Raw genomic sequence first — 17995 nt, forward strand, 5'->3', positions numbered from 1 at the left:
GTAGAGGCCATTGAAGTAAAAGGGAGTGATGCCCAGGGTGGCCATGTTAGGTACTGGCAGTACATGTGAAGTGTCCTTAAGGTGACACACACAGGTAGAATTCTTCAAGTAGACGAAAAGGCCTTTATTTGCAAACATCGGCTGGAACATTCAGGGAAGACGCCCGCCCGCTTTTTATTACAGTTTTACAGCCATATCTCCTCTACCTTATCTTGCATGTTCCACACTCCTCTTGCATCAATCCATCTTCTATCCTGACATTCTAAACTCCAGTGAATACAAGCCCAGTCTCTTCAATCTTTCCTCATATGACAGTCCCGCCATCCCAGGAATCAATCTGGTGCGTATAGTTTTGGTCTCCTAATCTGAGGAAGGACATTATTACCGTTGAGGAAGTACAGAGAAGGTTCACCAGACTGATTCCTGGGATGTCAAGACTTTCATATGAAGAAAGACTGGATAGACTCGGCTTGTACTGGCAAGAATTTAGAAGATTGAGGGGGCGATCTTATAGAAACATACAAAATTTTTAAGGGGTTGGACAGGCTAGATGCAGGAAGATTGTTCCCGATGTTGGGAAGTCCAGAACAAGGGATCACAGTTTAAGGATAAGGGGGAAATTTTTAGAACCAACATTTTTTTTCACACAGCGAGTGGTGAATCTGTGGAATACCCTGCCACAGTAGGTAGTTGAGTCCAGTTCATTGGCTAGATTTAAGAGGTAGTTAGATGTGGCCCTTGTGGCTAAAGGGATCAGTGGGATAACCTCACATTTATCTATATTATACTGCATCTGCCACGCATCTGCCCACTCACACAACCTGTCCAGGTCATCCTGCAACCTCCTAACATCCTCTTCACAGTTCACACTGCCACCCAGCTTTGTGTCATCCGCAAACTTGCTAGTGTTGCTCCTAATTCCCTCTTCCAAATCATTAATATATATGGTAAACAGTTGCGGCCCCAACACCGAGCCTTGCGGCACTCCACTAGCCACTGCCTGCCGTTCTGAAAAGGACCCGTTCACTCCTACTCTTTGCTTCCGGTCTGCCAACCAATTTTCTATCCATGTCAACACCCTACCCCCAATACCATGTGCTCTAATGTTAGTCACCAGTCTCCCGTGCTGGACCTTATCAAAGGCTTTCTGAAAGTCGAGATACACTACATCCACAGGCTCACCCCTTCATCCATTTTACTTGTCACATCATCAAAAAAATCCAGAATGTTAGTCAAGCATGATTTCCCTTTCATAAATCCATGTTGACATGGACTAATCCTTTTACTGCTATCCAAATGCCCCATTATTACCTCTTTAATAATTGACTCCTGCATCTTTCCCACCTCCGGTCAGGCTAATGGGTCTGTAATTCCCCGTTTTCTCTCTCGCTTCTTTCTTGAAAAGTGGGATAACATTAGCTATCCTCCAATCCACAGGAACTGATCCTGAATCTATTGAACATTGGAAAATGATCACCAATGCTTCCGTTATTTCTAGAGTCACCACCCTGAGGACCCTGGGATGCAGACCATCAGGCCCAGGGGATTTATCATCCTTCAGTCCCATTAGCCTACCCAATACTATTTCTCACCTGAAAATGTATTTGTTCCTCTACCCCATTAGATCCTCTGTCCTCCAGTGCATCTGGGAGATTGTTTGAAAGACTGAATAGACTCGGCTTGTACTCGCTAGAATTTAGAAGATTGAGGGGGGATCTTATAGAAACTTACAAACTTCTTAAAGGGTTGGACAGGCTAGATGCAGGAAGACTGTTCCCGATGTTGGGGAAGTCCAGGACAAGGGGTCACAGTTGAAGGATAAGGGGGAAATCTTTTAGGACCGAGATGAGAAAAACATTTTTCACACAGAGAGTGGTGAATCTGTGGAATTCTCTGCCACAGAAGGTAGTTGAGGCCACAGTTCATTGGCTATATTTAAGAGGGAGTTAGATGTGGCCCTTGTGGCTAAAGGGATCAGGGGGTATGGAGAGAAGGCAGGTACAGGATACTGAGTTGGATGATCATCCATGATCATATTGAATGGCGGTGCAGGCTCGAAGGGCCGAATGGCCTCTACTCCTGCACCTATTTTCTATGTTTCTGTGTTTCTATGTGTCTTCCTTAGTGAAGACAGATCCGAAGTACCTGTTCAACTCTTCTGTCATTTCCTTGTTGCACATAATAATTTGACCCGTGTCTGCCTTCAAGGGACCCACATTTGACTTTGCTACTCTTTTACCCCTAACATATCTAAAGAAAGCAGCACACCATCCTCGAATCCCGTCTTTCCCCGCAGACACCGCTGTTGTAGAGAACTGTACAGACACAGTCTGGTGTTCAAAGTCAGCTTTAATCATCAGTCACACCACAGATAATCCTCCAACATTTCGCCACCTCCAGCGGGATCCCAACATTGGCCACATCTTCCCATTCTCCAATTTCAGTGTTTTCTCCCACCTTCCCCTTCCAGCTCTCCCACAGCCGACTGTCTCTGCCTCTTCCTTCCTTTATCCCGCACCCACCCCCCCCCGACATCAGTCTGAAGAAGGGTCTCGACCTGAAACGTCACCTATTCCTTCTCTCCATAGATGCTGCCTCACCCGCTGAGTTACTCCAGCATTTTTGTCCACCTTTGATTATTCCAGCATCTGCAGTTCTTTCTTAATCCACACGGTGGGAGTGTTGACCACAAAATGGAGCGACCTGTTGTGTGAATTCACTGCATATTGGGAGTTGCTGTCTACAAATTAGATATTGTGCTCTTTACTGCAAAATGACCCTTTACCTTTCCCTGTAATACACCCATTGCCCATATGCCAAACTTAGTAAAAGCCCTGAAACCAGGGAAGATTTGGAATGACACAACAGTGATTGGGCTGATCAACAACAGTGATGAAACAAAGTACAGAGCGGAGGTGCAGAACCTGGCGGACTGGTGCTCACGTAACAACTTGTCACTAAACACCTCCAAGACCAAGGAGCTGATTATTGACTTCAGGAGGTCACATAATGGAGAATACGCCCCAATCTCTAGCAATGTTACAAATTTTTGAGATTTTAAAAATCAAGTCTTTAATTTATCCCATCAGATAAAGCATAAAAATAAGTTTAATTTGACACCTAATTCACTTTCATATCTTCAGTATGAAAAAAGTTATGATCATTTTCATACTCGGAAATTAGCATCTTGTTCCCTTTTGCTTTTTCATTGACTTAACACAAAAGCTGTGATTGAGAACATTTAAAAGCCGATAACTTCATTAAAAATTAAAATGAATGAAATTTTCAGTTATTATAGATTGAAGCATTCTGAAACAAATATGAAACAATCTTACTTAGATGACTTGAAATTAAAACATATAGTTAGTTAGTTACCTAATTGTAGCTAATTACAAAATTCAATTACTAGATCTAAACATCTATCAATTTCTTAAGAATAGATTAACGTTTTTAAATAGCCTAAGTGTACAAATAACATTCACACAAGAATTCAGAATATAACATAATTTTAAAATCTCATTGTCATGGGTTTATAGGCCAAATAGAAGGAATTTAATGGTTAATACCTGTAAATTAATGGCCATTTAAATCAGCTTGGGAGTGTGATTTTCTGGAACGGGACCAGTTAGAACGTTCAGGCTGCGGTGAATTTATACCGCATATCGGCAGCAAATACACTGCCGGTTCTTCGGGGGAGAAAAATCACCGTTTCGCAACGTAAAATGTGAATTAAATACATCTTAAGCAACACTTTTATACATAAAAATAAACTACTTTTTTTTAAACCTGGTCCTGCATAAAATCCGTCCCAGTTTTCGATATTGACGGCTTCAGAAGCTGATTTTAAAATCATTCCAGCGATGAACTTGTCGGGTGAATTTTTTTAAAAAACACACAGAACGGCCGTAGGAACGATACTTTAGCAACATCTTGCACTCCAACAAAATATAATTCATGACCAGGTCGGAACAAAACCCCGTTTTAACCCCGCCCCCCCTCAAACGCGCCAAAATCGCGCACATGGCCAGAGGCAGAATTACAGCCCCCGCCGCTGAAGGTAAGTTTTGTAACATACCTACAATCTCCATCTATGGCGAAAGTGTGGAGAGAGTGTCCAGCTTTAAGTTTCTGGGCACTCACATCTCAGAGGACCTCACATGGTCCACCAACTGCGCTGGTCAAGAAGTCACAGCAATGACTGTTCTTCCTGAGGACATTAAAAAAGACTGGTCTGCCCCCACACCTTCTACCGCTGCACCACAGAGAGCACATTAATGTATGGCATCCCTGTGTGGCATCTCAGCTGCACGGAGGCGGAGAGGAGAGCTCTTCAGCGCGTTGTCCACTGAGGGCATCTACCACACACGGTGCCTCAGGAAGGCCATCAGCATCCATAAAGACTTCGCAGGTGCAGCAGGCAGTGAAGAAAGCAAATGGTATGTTAGCTTTCATAGCAAAAGGATTTGAGTGTCGGGACGACAGATGGCACAATGGGCTAAGTGTTCGGCTGGCAACCGGAAGGTAGCCGGTTCGAATCCCGCTTGGAGTGCATACTGTGGTTGTGTCCTTGGGCAAGACACTTCACCCACCTTTGCCTGTGTGTGAATGTGTGTGAGTGATTGGTGGTGGTCGGAGGGGCCGTAGGTGCAGATTGGCAGTCACGCTTCCGTCAGTCTGCCCCAGGGCAGCTGTGGCTACAGAAGTAGCTTACCACCACCGAGTGTGACTGAGGAGTGAATGAATAATGCGATGTAAAGCGCCTTAAGTATTAGAAAGGCGCTATATAAATCCCATCCATTATTATTATTATAGTATAGGAGCAGGGAGGTTCTACTACAGTTGTACAGGGTCTTGGTGAGACCACACCTGGAGTATTGCGTACAATTTTGGTCTCCAAATCTGAGGAAGGACATTATTGCCATAGAGGGAGCACAGAGAACGTTCACCAGACTGATTCCTGGGATGTCAGGACTTTCATATGAAGAAAGACTGGATAAACTCGGCTTATACTCGCTAGAATTTAGGAGATTGAGGGGGGATCTTATAGAAACTCTTATAAAATTCTTAAGGGGTTGGACAGGCTAGATGCAGGAAGATTGTTCCCGATGTTGGGGAAGTCCAGAACAAGGGGCCACAGTTTAAGGATAAGGGGGAAATCCTTTAGGACCGAGATGAGAAAAACATTATTTTCCACACACAGAGAGTGGTGAATCTGTGGAATTCTCTGCCACAGAAGGTAGTTGAGGTCAATTCATTGGCTATATTTAAGAGGGAGTTAGATGTGGCCCTTGTGGCTAAAGGGATCAGGGGGTATGGAGAGAAAGCAGGGACAGGATACTGAGTTGGATGATCAGCCATGATCATATTGAATGGCGGTGCAGGCTCGAAGGGCCGAATGGCCTACTCCTACACCTATTGTCTACGTTTCTATGTTTCTGTGCCAAACTTAGTAAAAGCCTTGAAACCAGGGAAGATTTGGGATGTAAATCAAGGAACAGCAGTTACAGTTTCTATGTTTCTTTGACTGCAATTTGAACAGGTTCATTTAGATGTAAACTTTCATATTTTTTCCTGCAATAACCCTTTATATCTATGTAATTCTCTAGCAGGGTTGCAGGCAATCAAAGTTGTTAATGATATTCTGCAGCCCCTCTTCCATTCTCTTGCAAACACCTTCCACAGGTCATGTGTTTGAAGTTCGAATCTTGTCTCCAAATGCTGCGTTAAATATGCAGGAAGGCAGGCAATTAGCACATGTTGTATTTGTTTTAAACTTCCTACTTATCTTGTGTGCCCCTTCCTTTCTTATCCTCGCAGGCCGACAATTAACACAGTCCTCAATGGTTATTAAGTACATGTTTGTTTACTTTCTGTAGCTGAATCAATTGTCTTTGGAGACATACAGGCAGCTTTCAGAGATTGTTTCAACTCTCCTCTTTGTTAAACTGTCTTTCTCAGGCTACAGAATAAATTGGAATAAAAATGAAATGATGTCGATAAAACCAAAAGACTCAACACACTTCTTAAATTTCCCTTTTAAAATAGCTGCAAAAAATTTAAATATTTGGGAATTGAAATCACTAGAAAATATCAAGCTATGTTTAATGCAAATTATAGTCCCCTCCTTAAGAAATTAAATACTTTAATTAAATTCTGGAAAACTCTTCCGATGTCTTTAATAGGTCGAATAAATGCTATAAAAATGATCTTTCTACCACAAATTCTATACCTATTCCAATCAATTCCTATATACCTACCAAAAAAGTTTTTTAAAAACTGGACTCAGACATTACAAATTTTACATGGGATTATAAATCCCACAGAATACAAAGAACTCACTTGAGCAAACCCAAACAATTGGGCGGTTTAGCACTTCATAACTTTATGTACTATTATTGGGCAGTAAATATCAAAAATATGATTCACCTGCTGGACAACTCTGCCCAGCAGGTGGATTGGTTTATAATGGAGAGGGAGGATTGTTCCCCTTGCAATATAGGACCGATCCTCCTCTCACCAATGAATCTGAATAACACAAAATACAATAAAAATCCAATTATACACAATACAATTAGAACTTGGAAACAAATAAAATATAACCTAAAATTAAATTTGTTAAACTGTTTACAACGGGCACCAAATCTGGGGGCTGCTGAGACCAATTTGTTGAGGTCATTTGTAGAAACCTAACAAAGGTACACGACCACACACAATATTGTGTTTATGTGCACACGTACATATTCACAGGGCTCGATGAGAGAGTGGGGTGCGGGGGGAACATCGGACCCGGGTCCAGAGTCCAAAAGGGGGCCCGGAATTTCCTGAAATCTCAGAAAATATTTCCATATATTTAGTGAAACATAGACAATAGGTGCAGGAGTAGAGGCCATTCTGCCCTTCGAGCCTGCACCGCCATTCAATATGATCATAGCTGATCATCCAACTCAGTATCCTGTACCTGCCTTCTCTCCATACCCCCTGATCCCTTTAGCCACAAGGGCCACATCTAACTCTCTCTTAAATATAGCCAACGAACTGTGGCCTCAACTACCTTCTGTGGCAGAGGATTCCACAGATTCACCACTCTCTGTGTGTGAAAAAAATGTTTTTCTTGTCTCGGTCCTAAAAGATTTCCCCCTTATCCTTAAACTGTGTGTGGCCCCTTGTTCTGGACTTCCCCAACATCGGGATAAATCTTCCTGCATCTATCCTGTCCAACCCTTTAAGAATTTTGTAAGTTTCTATAAGATCCCCCCTCAATCTTCTAAATTCTAGCGAGTACAAGCCGAGTCTATCCAGTCTTTCTTCATATGAAAGTCCTGCCATCCCAGTAATCAGTCTGGTGAACCTTCTCTGTAGAATAACTGTAGAGGGAGAAACAGCAGCAGGTGAGAAGATTCTACATTCACCTCAAAATATCAAACACTGGATGGACAGGGCCGGGAAAAATAATTCTAGGCCCAATGTTTCAAGGTCAGTTTATCGTCACAATTTAAATGTGTCTGCAGTAGTGAATCCTACAGGGTAGAAGAATACATTGAGTATTTTCATAATCAGCCTGGCACAGCAACATGCCAGCTATATCAAAGACAACACTTCACACAAACAGTGAACTCCCCGACAGAGTTGCCCAATGCTGTAACTCTTACTATGGGCATCAAACCCTGTACACAATTAGTGAACTCCCTCACAGAGTTGCCCACCAAACCTGTTCTCTTTACTAAGGGCATCCTGCCTGACCCGCTGAGTTACTCCAGCACTCTGTGAAACGTCACCTATCCATGTTCTCCACAGATGCTGCCTGACCCGCTGAGTTGTTGCCATAGAGGGAGTACAGAGAAGGTTCACCAGACTGATTCCTGGGATGTCAGGACTTTCATATGAAGAAAGACTGGATAGACTCGGCTTGTACTCGCTAGAATTTAGAAGATTGAGGGGGGATCTTATAGAAACTTACAAAATTCTTAAGGGGTTGGACAGGCTAGAAGCAGGAAGATTATTCCCGATGTTGGGGAAGTCCAGAACAAGCGGTCACAGTTTAAGGATAAGGGAGAAATCGTTTAGGACCGAGATGAGGAAAACATTTTTCACACAGAGAGTGGTGAATCTGTGGAATTTTCTGCCCCAGAGGATAGTTCAGGCCACACAGTCCATTGGCTATATTTAAGAGGGAGTTAGATGTGGCCCTTGTGGCTAAAGGGATCAGGGGGTATGGAGAGAAGGCAGGTACAGGATACTGAGTTGGATGATCAGCCATGATCATATTGAATGGCGGTGCAGACTCGAAGGTCCGAATGCCCTCTACTCCTGCACCTATTATCTATGTTTCACCAGCACCCTGTGAAACGACACCTATCCATGTTCTCCACAGATGCTGCCTGACCCGCTGAGTTACTCCAGCACTGTGCCTTATTTTTGTCAACCAGCACCTGCAGTTCCTTGATTTTCATCCCAAATCTTCCCTGGTTTCAGGGCTTTTACTAAGTTTGGCATCTGTGCAATGGGGGCATTACGGGGAAACGTAAAGGGTCACAGAGCAACAAAGAACCATTTTGCAGTAAAGAGCATAATTACATCTAATTTGTAGACAGCAACTCCCAATATGCAGTGAATTCACATAACAGGTCGCTCCGATTTGTGGTCAACACTCCCACCGTGTGGATTAAGAAAGAACTGCAGATGCTGTAAAAATCAAAGGTGGACAAAAATGCTGGAGTAACTCAGCGGGTGAGGCAGCATCTATGGAGAGAAGGAATAGGTGACTTTTCAGGTCGAGACCCTTCTTCAGACTGAAGTTGGGGTGGGGGGGGGGGGGGGTGCGGGATAGAGGAAGGAAGAGGCAGAGACAGTAGGCTGTGGGAGAGCTTGGAAAGAGTAAGGAGGGAGAAAACACTGAAATTGGAGAATGGGAAGATGTGGCCAATGTTGGGATCCTGCTGGAGGTGGCGAAATGTTGGAGGATTATCTGTTGTATGTGACGGTGGAAGGTGAGGACAATAGACAACAGGTGCAGGAGTAGAGGCCATTCGGCCCTTCGAACCAGCACCACCATTCAATGTGATCATGGCTGATCATCCACAATCAGTACCCTGTTCCTGCCTTCTCCCCATATCCCCTGACTCCGCTATCTTTAAAAGCCCTATCTAGCTCTCTCTTGAAAGTATCCAGAGAACCGGCCTCCACCGCCCTCTGAGTCAGAGAATTCCAGATTCACAACTCTCTGTGAGAAAAAGTGTTTCCTCATATCTGTTCTAAATGGCTTACTCATTATTCTTAAACTGTGGCCCCTGGTTCTGGACTCCCCCAACATCGGGAACATGTTTCCTGCCTCTAGTGTGTCCTCTCATCCTTCTAAACTCCAGAGAGTACAAGCCCAGCCCCTCCATTCTCTCAGCACATGACAGTCCCGCCATCCCGGGAATTAACCTGGTGAACCTACGCTGGGCTCCCTCAATAGCAAGAATGTCCTTCCTCAAATTAGGGGACCAAAACTGCACACAATACTCCAGGTGTGGTCTCACTAGGGCCCTGTACAACTGCAGAAGGACCTCTTTGCTCCTATATTCAATTCTTCTTGTTATAAAGGCCAACAGGCCATTCGCTTTCTTCACTGCCTGCAATGGGGGGCATGGGGACTCTGTCCTTGGTACGAGTAACAATGATAAGAGTTCTGGAGAAACTCAGCAGGTCAGGCACCATCTCTGGAGGAAAAGGATGGGTGATATTTTGTGTAAGAACCCTTTTATTCCATCCCAAAATCTCTTGTTTCGCCAGAGATGCTGCCTGACCCACTGAGTTACTCCAGCATTGTGTCTATCTTTGGTATAAACCAGCTTCTACAAGTCTTTGTTTCTATATTTACATCAGCCAGATTCAATTTCAGTTGTGATAAGGTTAGGGTATCATCACTTTAGTAAACATAGAAAATAGGTGCAGGAGGAGGCCATTTGGCCCTTCGAGCCAGCACCACCATCCATTGCGATCATGGCTAATCATCCCCAATCAATAACCCATGCCTGCCTTCTCCACATATCCCTTGATTCCACTAGCCCCTAGAGCTCCATCACTCTCCTAAATCCATCCAGTGATTTGGCCTCCACTGCCGTCTGTGGCAGGGAATTACACAAATAAGATTCCAAAGTTACATCCTTTTATTCTGACACTGTGCCCTCTGGTGCGAGACTCTCCCACTAGTGGAAACATCCGTTTAGTTTGGAGATAGAGCACAGAAACAACACAATTCCAGTTGTACCAGAAAAATATCAACATTAAAAACCCTGGACACTTCAAATGACAACAATTGAAAGTAAAAGTCAGCACAATTAATCAAAGATACAAACACAATTCAGTAGAAAGCGATAGTGTTCTCACTGACCTCATGCCCTGGAGATGTAGATCCACATCAGGCACAAGGGGAGACTCCCTGTCAGGGGACCACTGCCCCCATCCACAGCCCAGGACCACTGCTCCCATCCACAGCCTAGAACCACTGCTCCCATCCACAGCCCAGGACCACTGCTCCCATCCATCCACAGTCCAGGACCACTGCTTCCATCCATCCACACCCCAGGACCACTGCTCCCATCCATCCACTGCCCAGGACCACTGCTCCCATCCATCCACAGCCCAGGCCCACTGCTCCCATCCATCCACAGCCCAGGCCCACTGCTCCCATCCACAGCGCAGGACCACTGCTCCCATCCATCCACAGCCCAGGACCACTGCTCCCATCCACAGTCCAGGACCACTGCTCCCATCCATCCACACCCCAGGACCACTGCTCCCATCCATCCACAGCCCAGGACCACTGCTCCCATCCATCCACAGCCCAGGACCACTGCTCCCATCCATCCACAGCCCAGGACCACTGCTCCCATCCATCCACAGCCCAGGACCACTGCTCCCATCCATCCACAGCCCAGGACCACTGCTCCCATCCATCCACAGCCCTGCTCCATGGAGTTCTCCTGCACAATTAAAGCATGGAATAGTCTTCACCCTACCATAGTTACCCAACCAGACACAACTAAATTTAAGGCACCTCTTTTTTCCCCCAAGAACCCTTTTTTGGTTAAGTCCAAGTCAAGAGTCAAGAGAGTTTTATTGTCATGTGTCCCAGATAGGACAATGAAATTCTTGCTTGCTGCAGCACAACAGAATATGTAAACATGATACAGAACAGGAGATAAAAGTAAATTATGTTTATATACCATAGACCATATATATACACAATAAATAAACAGATAAAATGCAATAGGCTGTTATTGTTCAGCCCTTTACCATCTCCAGTTTAAATTCCATTTAGAATAGTTATGGAGGACCAGGAAACCAGAAACAAGAGAGTTACTCCAGGGAGTTACTCCAGATCCAGGGTCAGGGAGTGATTCTGCGTTGGTTTTCAGCGGTTGCGGCGAGGTGGCGACCGGACAGCAATGGCGGCCAGATACCCCACAAAGTGCCCAGCGCCGACCAGTTGCCGTGGCAGCGCGCAAGCGCAGGGCGGCCGATGATGCGCTGGCCGTGGATGAGAAGCGAGAGGAGAGCGGGAACCCTGCAGCCCGGACACAGATACGGATGGTGGGTGGAGACGGAGAGCTGACAGACAGAGAGATAAAGAGATAGCGAGGGGGGGGGCGCCCAGAGTTGAACGCCAGGTATCCTGCCTTGGCCGGAAGTCGCCTAGATTTCGATGCCCTAGGCTTCAGCCTATGAAGCCTAGTGGTGAATCCGGCTCTGCGAGGCCACCCTAGATCTTGAGGCCCTAAGCTTAAACTTGCCCAGCTTATACGTAAATCCAGCCCTGCACTGATGCAAAATGAAGGTAGACAGAGGCTAATGCCCAGGATTAGCACAGGACCTTCAAGAGAGCGTGAAGGTTCCATACTGTTTCCAAAACAGCAGCCTTTGGCCTCTCCTTGAACTGGACACCGCAGTGTATGATCCACCAAACCAAACGGTGGATCATATTGACAATAATAAACGTAAACTATAAACTTGTGATCCAAAGTTAAAGTGCCAGAGAAGAAGCAGCAAATCCTCACAGCGATAATACACCTTAATGGTGTAAATACAGACTATTATTAGCATCTTGTACAATACCTCTTTAAAATGGGCGGTTGGTTCATTCAGCGGTGAAGCGCCTCTTGGCTCTGACAGCGCTGCCGTGGGTCGGTGTTTAAGGGGAGGCAGTCAAGGGGGTGAGGCTGGGAGCCACCCCCGTCAGCAGGGCCCCCAACACGGGGAAGAGCGGCCACCTGTGCAGGGCCAGGGACCGACATGACAGACTCACGGTGTGATGGTCCCTGCGGGTCCGAGCGGCAGAAGCTTCCCCGCGGCGCTGGGAATAAGGAGCGGGAGCGTGGCCACTTCAACCACTCCCCTTCTGGTGAGGGTAGGGTAAGGTGGGGTCGGGTAGAGATGGTTGAGCTAAACAGAGCAAACACGACCTCCTCCAACGCCGTCTGTCTGTGTCTGTGTCTGTTTATCTTCCTGCCCATTGTGTGCATCGTTCAAAATGCTACATTATAGAATGTTAGTTTGTGTCAAGGTTCCATCTCCCCGGGACTGCGGCAACATCACCCCAACATTCCAACCCGCCCCTCCAGGCATGGACATCGCTATCAAAACATGCGGGGGACACCATTTCTTGCCACACTTTCACAACTCTGCTTGCTACCCAGCTGTGTGGTTCCTGTCACAGAGTGACGAGAACTGCCCCCCCCTCCCCCCCCACCCCACACCACACCCTCGCCAATCTCCCCCTCCCTCCATCCTCAAAACAATGACCAGAACTGCCTCTTCCTCTCCCCCTCACCACTCTCCCCTTCCCCTCCACTCACAGTGACCACAACTGCTCGCCATAAGCAGATAGCTCAGAGAAAGCAGGACAGAGGCAGGGAGGGAGCAACAGATGGATACGGATAAGATGCAGTGTCTGTCGAGCAGAGTCCCTCCAGCATGTTGTCCCAGCAAAGAATGAAAAACTGGAACTAGACAAAGCTATTCACAGCCGTTTCAGGAGTGCCACAGGTGGAGAAGGTGGAAATCCATTTCCTAAAGATGGGGAAACTAGCTGAGTATGATGTTCACTAGTTATTTAAACAACCTGTTTGGAAATTTGCCAAATTAAGATGAGTATTCCTTAATCCCATAGGTTTAAGGTGAAGGGGAAATTATTTAATAGGAATCTGAGGGTAACTTTTTCACACAAAGGGTGGTGGGTGTATGGAAAAGGCTGCCAGAGGGGTTAGCTGAGAAAGGGACTGTCACAACATCTAAGAAACAGTTAGACAGGTACATGGATAGGACGGGGAAGAAGATTACAACCTTCACGTGGTCCGCCCTGTTTCGACTAATACAATCAACTCGACATGCACAAACGGAAGATCAAATAGAACAAGTTGATCAACAACTTTAGGCTGTGCACGCCACACAAAATAAGAAGAAGATGGATAGGACAGGTTTGGAGGGATATGGGCCAAACGCAAGCAGATGGGACGTGTAGCTGGGACATGTTGGCTGGTGTGGGTAAGTTGGGCCAGAGGGCCTGTTTCCACACAATCACTCTATGGCTCAGCACACATAACCTTTGGGGTAAGACAGATAATATCCTAGTTAATAATGGAATACTTTATGTATTTAATTAAGTGAAGATTAAATTGGGTTTTGGGTTCTGAGTAAATGAAAGCTTTAAAATTGGGTTCTGTAGATCAGGAAATTGGAGGCCAGTATTCAAACTGCATCCAAGCTGCTTCATGTTGTGCCCAAGCAAAAGATATTGACAATGGTGAGAACGTTCTGGCTTCTGTAAACACAAGCCTTGGGAGCTTGGGAACTTCCTGAGAATTATGTATCCTCGACTAGCAGAAACATCTGTGGGCAACTGATAAGGATCCTTACATGTTTAAGAAGGTACAGCAGATGATAGACCTTTGACTAACTTCCTGTTATTTGGGGTTTCGTAACTAAACTAAGATCGATATAACCATAGCGTGAGTATATTGTATTAGAGACAAGCATGCTTTGAATGGGTAGAGCTGTGATTGATATGTTAGACGTCATTGCTGCCATTCTGTATGAACATGTGACTATGGTTACAAAACAGTATAAAAATATGCTGTATGTCTTCATTCATTAGAGTGATGGCCTGGGAGGAGTTAAGCATCTGCTATATGCTTGACTTTGTATCTCCTAGCACTCTCTAGCTAAATGATCATTAAAGCTTGTATTGGTTTTACCCAACATTGTAAGTTGTCTGTTTTAAGAAAATGAACCTTAACATTGGCGTAGTCGCAGCAGAATACACATTAGATGAGCCATAAGCATCTGAATTTTTCTGAGCCAAGTCTAAAGAGTAAGCTTGATTGTAAGCTGACTGTAAATCCAAGGTACACAAAATTGCCGGGGAAACTCAGCTGGTGCAGCAGCATCTATGGAGCGAAGGAAATAGGCGACGTTTCGGGCCGAAACCCTTCTTCAGACTAGCGGAACTCATTGAGATGGGGACGGAGGGGGACAAAGGTGAGACCTCTGCTGAGGACAGACCGTTGGGTGGGGGAGAGGGGGAGGTCGGGGGGGATGGTGAACACCCGGCAGGAGTGGGAGTTGGGGCCAGAGGAAGGCAGGTGGGTAGACTGGGGACGGGGCGATGTGTGGGGGGGGGGTGGTTGTGGGTGTTGGAGGAGTGGTGGGTGGTCAGGGGGTGGGGGGGAGAGAGGGCTGTAATGTGGGTGGGGAAGAGCGGGTGTGACATGGTTGGGGGGGGATGGGGGAGGGTCAGTGGAGCAGCCACTGAGGTTAGCACGGCTGGGCAGACGGGCGCTAGGACCCAGTGGAGTTAAGTCCAAGAGAGTGGGAGTAAGCAGCGTGGAAGCTGCAGGCCCAGTGCAGAGTCCAGGCTCCAGGTTAGGCGACGGCTGTGGGTTGCTGGAGGGGGGTGGAGTGGCGCGGGTCACCGGACCCGATGGTCGGAGTCCAGTGGCGCGGGTCACCGGACCCGATGGTCGGAGTCCAGTGGTGGTTGAGTCGGGGTCCGCGGCGAGATGAATCGGGTGCCTGGCGGCGGCCATGTTGAGAGAGCCCCAGTTCGGCGGCGACGTCGGGTCGGGCGGCGATGTCGGAGGAATCGGCGATGGGGAGGGAGTCCAAGTTACCGTAGAAGCTGCGAGGCTGGGCGTCATCGGTCGGCAGGTGAGGGTCGGCGGCGGCATCGATGTGGAGGTCGGTGAAGGCGGCGTCCCGGTGAGTATGGAAGTCGCTCCTAGTGGCCAAGATGGCGTCGCGGGACTCGGGCAGGCGATGCGGGCCAGAGTTGGGGCCAGAGTTGTAAATCGAAGGTTTTGTTTTCTAATAGTCTCCTGTCGTATTAAAGGCGATGCCAAACCATTGATAAAAGAGTCTCGAATAACTTCCTGTCGATATTGATCAGCCGTAACTGCTTTGAAGACACTGTCTTTACTAAGTCTTTGAAGTTCTTGTAAAAATTCATCAAATGATTCACCAGGTTTTTGTTTCGGAGTAGCAAGGAGGTGTCGAGCGAATATCACGTTGGGTGTCTTAACGAAGAGTTTGCTTAGTACATCAATAGCAGAATCATAAGTTGTACATTCCTCTATGTAATCATATACATCACAAGAGACAAAGCTTATTAATGTCCTGAGTCTGTCTGGTGCATCATTGCCACACTCATCAAAGAAGTTATTTAGTTTACGAAGCCAGTGCTTCCAATCCTTTGCAGCAGCAGCAGGTGAGTTGGGATCCAGATCCAAGCGTTGTGGTTTCAGTAGTTTCTCCATTCCAAGTCGGACTGTTTGACTTCTAAGATTAAGTTGCTTAAATTGTTGTGAGATAAATGAAACTTTCACTACTCGTAATTTACTTAACTTTATTTAAGCTTTAAGCAACTTATTTGTTTAATACATAAACTCACAAACGTCTGGCAAACATGGCTAATTCCGCAGGCTTTTCCCGCCCAAAATACTTTGCACATGCGCACACTCCGGAAATGTCCTGCGCATGCGCACTCTCTAGAAGAGCTCCGCACATCCGCACATGCGCTGGCTTCACTGCTACATTAAATATGCAGGAAGGCAGGCAATTAGCACATGTTGTATTTGTTTTAAACTTCCTACTTATCTTGTGTGCTCCTTCCTTTCTCATCCTCGCATCCCCGATAATTAACACAGTCCTCGATGGTTATTAAGTGCATGTTTGTTTACTTTCTGCAGCTGAATCCATTGTCTTTGAAGACATACAGGCAGCTTTCAGAGGTGGTTTTAACTCTCCTCTTTGTTAAACTGTTTACAATGGGCACCAAACGTGGGCTGCTGGGATCAATTTGTTGAGCCCATTTTTAGGAACCTAACAAAGGTACAGACCAAAGATCTAATAGCGAATCTTTGCTGCACAATCTAGGCAGTTGTGTGCTCGTAGAATAAAACCATCCTTAAGTTAGACATCTTTTGTAAATCTTGCTCAAAACAAATTTAATTTTGTGAAATTCTTCAATTAGATAACCCCACCATTACAGACAGATCTCATTCCACTCTCTGGCTTTTGGGAAGACCAGACCCCTTTGTATTTGTGGAGAAACAAATCCATAGAAAATAGAAAATAAGCACAAAAACATTAAGTAACATTCCAGGGCTAGAGCAACTGGAATCTTCATATTGCTATTATTTTCCCAAATACCGCAGATGTGAACAGTGTGATTACATTAGTGTGATTAGATGAATGAATTACAGAGTGCAAGTGTAATACAAACATCATCTCAAACACAGCTTATGTGCCATTTAACCTTATAACCATATAACAATTATAGCACGGAAACAGGCCATCTCGGCCCTTCTAGTCCGTGCCGAACACTTATTCTCCCCTAGTCCCATTAACCTGCACTGAGACCATAACCCTCCATTCCTTTCCCGTCCATATACCTATCCAATTTATTTTTAAATGATAAAATCGAACCTGCCTCCACCACTTCCACTGGAAGCTCATTCCACACAGCTACCATTCTCTGAGTAAAGAAGTTCCCCCTCATGTTACCCCTAAACTTTTGTCCCTTATTTCTCAAATCATGTCCTCTTGTTTGAATCTTCCCTGCTCTCAATGGGAAAAGCTTATCCACGTCAACTCTGTCTATCTCTCTCATCATTTTAAAGACCTCTATCAAGTCCCCCTTTAAACTTCTGCGCTCCAAAGAATAAAGGCCTAACTTGTTCAACCTTTCACTGTAACTCAGTTGCTGAAACCCAGGCAACATTCTAGTAAATCTCCTCTGTACTCTCTCTATTTTGTTGACATCCTTCCTATAATTAGGCGACCAAAATTGTACACCATACTCCAGAATTGGCCTCACCAATGCCTTGTACAATTTTAACATTACATCCCAACTTAAAAAGAAATGATTTAAAAAACATTAAAAAAGACAATTACCAGTCAAATTTTATTCTTTAACAAGAATTAACAGAAGTATGGACTAACAGAATTATGACACAAACAAACTGTTCCCCCGCAACATTGATTACACTGCGAGTCGGGTCGGATAGGTTCCGGTTACTAAAATGTGCGGAATAAATGCCCAGGTTCCCCTCCGTAGCTACTACACGTCAGCCCATTGCATTTCGCAGCAGTGGCCTATAGGATCTTTGATACATCCCACACACAGTATTGTGTTCACATACGCACGTACATATTCACAGGGCCTATGAGAGAGTGGGGTGCAGGGGGTACATCGGACCTGAAATCTCAGAAAATGTTTGCATATATTTTGTGAGACATAGAAACATAGACAATAGGTGCAGGAGTAGAGGCCATTCGGCCCTTCGAGCCTGCACCGCCATTCAATATGATCATGGCTGATCATCCAACTCAGTATCCTTTACCTGCCTTCTCTCCATACCCCCTGATCCCTTTAGCCACAAGGGCCACATCTAACTCCCTCTTAAATATAGCCAATGAACTGTGGCCTCAACTACCTTCTGTGCCAGAGAATTCC

At 45.7% G+C, this 17995-nt stretch overlaps 2 long non-coding RNA genes across 2 annotated transcripts; one reads left to right on the forward strand and one right to left on the reverse strand.

Moving 5' to 3' along the window:
* The first annotated feature begins 181 nt into the window (after nt 1–181).
* Nucleotides 182–14115, forward strand: LOC116967610. The gene is made up of 3 exons (XR_004410271.1): nt 182–218; nt 4418–4420; nt 14105–14115. It is a non-coding gene; the product is annotated as an uncharacterized LOC116967610 (long non-coding RNA).
* On the reverse strand, nt 187–17425 carry LOC116967609. The gene is made up of 3 exons (XR_004410270.1): nt 17416–17425; nt 11988–11993; nt 187–226 (listed from the first exon to the last, which is right to left on the reverse strand). It is a non-coding gene; the product is annotated as an uncharacterized LOC116967609 (long non-coding RNA).
* Between the last annotated feature and the right edge of the window lie 570 nt (nt 17426–17995).

This window comes from Amblyraja radiata, chromosome 40, assembly GCF_010909765.2.
Source record: "Amblyraja radiata isolate CabotCenter1 chromosome 40, sAmbRad1.1.pri, whole genome shotgun sequence".
Classification (NCBI taxonomy): domain Eukaryota; kingdom Metazoa; phylum Chordata; class Chondrichthyes; order Rajiformes; family Rajidae; genus Amblyraja; species Amblyraja radiata.